This window comes from Alexandromys fortis, unplaced genomic scaffold, assembly GCF_014885135.2.
Source record: "Alexandromys fortis isolate MF-2015 unplaced genomic scaffold, M_Fortis_MF-2015_v1.1 scaffold_58, whole genome shotgun sequence".
Lineage (NCBI taxonomy): Eukaryota > Metazoa > Chordata > Mammalia > Rodentia > Cricetidae > Alexandromys > Alexandromys fortis.
Window position 1 is genome coordinate 10,438,416 of NW_026067940.1, and position 1,372 is coordinate 10,439,787.

The 1,372-nt window shown below is 43.2% G+C and overlaps 1 protein-coding gene across 1 annotated transcript in view; it reads left to right on the forward strand.

The window, feature by feature from the left end:
* Positions 1-1,372, forward strand: part of Mcm6 (minichromosome maintenance complex component 6) — a 32,984-nt gene that overhangs the window by 8,075 nt on the left and 23,537 nt on the right. The window lies entirely within an intron of this gene.

A 1,372-nucleotide genomic window follows, 5' to 3' on the forward strand; every position in this document is an offset into this window, starting at 1 on the left:
CTTGTAGACCAGGCTGGCCTCGAACTCACAAAGATCTGCCTGCCTCTGCCTCCCGAGTGCTGGGATTAAAGGCATGCGCCACCACCGCCCGGCTTTACATAGTTTCTTTGTTGTATCATGAGCAAGTTTTATTCCTGAAGCTGCTCTCCTTTCTGTGAGGGAGACTACAACTCTTTCAGAAGAACTAGAGATGGAGAAATAACCAGAATTTGAATATTCACATAACTGTGGGGGATTCTAGGAAAGAACATACAACAGTATGTTTTTAATGTGCAGCAAGTGTTTCTCCCAAGAGGACCTTTCAAAGCAAGATTCAAAATTATAAGAATTAAGTCTTGGTTGCACACACATTTAATCCCAACATGGTGGATCTCTGAGGCCAGTATGGTCTCCATAGCAACTTTAGGACCACCAAAGCTACATAATAGAGAAAAAAAATTACAGGTTTTCTTCTCTGACTCCTTGTCCATTGCAGGTTATCCTGTAACAATTGTCTCCAGTGTTAGAGTAGCAAGAACAAAGGCTGGGAATGCACCTCGTTAGATAAGAATGCTGATTTAGCTGGCTTACTTGCCTCTAGTCCCGCACTTGGCAGCTGAAGGCAGAATGGTCAGAAGATCAAGGTCATCTTTCTGTTCTTATTTGGCCAGTCTTGGCCATGGAGAGACTGACCCCAAAAAAAAAAAAAAATTCCCTGTGTTCCTGAAGGTGCCTACAACTGTTTCTTTGCTTTCCAGTAGGAAACATTCATTGACAAATATAGTTGTCCCCCCATCCCCATTAGAGGTCAATATTGAAGTAGTTAGGTGTGGAGTTTTGTTGTGTTTTGGCGGGGGCTTTGAACAGTTTCAGTGTGTAGTCCTGGCTGTCCTGGAACTCACTTTGTAGACCAGAATGGCCTCATTGACTTGCCTCTCCGTTTTTCAGAAAACTTCTTTGAGAAGTTTAAGGAGGGTGTGACATGGATGAAATCTTTAGTCATTTTGAAAACAGGGAGTTTAGAGTAAAAGGTAAAGTTTTTTGGGTTTTAATTTTGTTTTGTTGAGGCAGATTCTCATGTAGCCCAGACAGGTCTTGAACTCACAGTGTGTTCAAGGATGACCTGATCTTACTGCTTCTAGCTGCCAAATCCTGGGATCACTAAAAGTGAAGTTTTTGGAGGGGTGGGGAGGGTGGCTCCAAGATAAGATTTCTCTGTGTGGTTGTCCTGCCTGTCCTGGAACTTGCTCTGGCCTTGAACTCACAGAGCTCCCCTTGCTCTGCCTCACGGGTGCTAGGATTAAAAGGTATGCACCACCTTGGTAAAAGTGAAGTTTTCTGGTTGGGAGTAGGGTGGGGTGGGGTATTTTTTTTTTTTTTTTTTTTTGGTTTT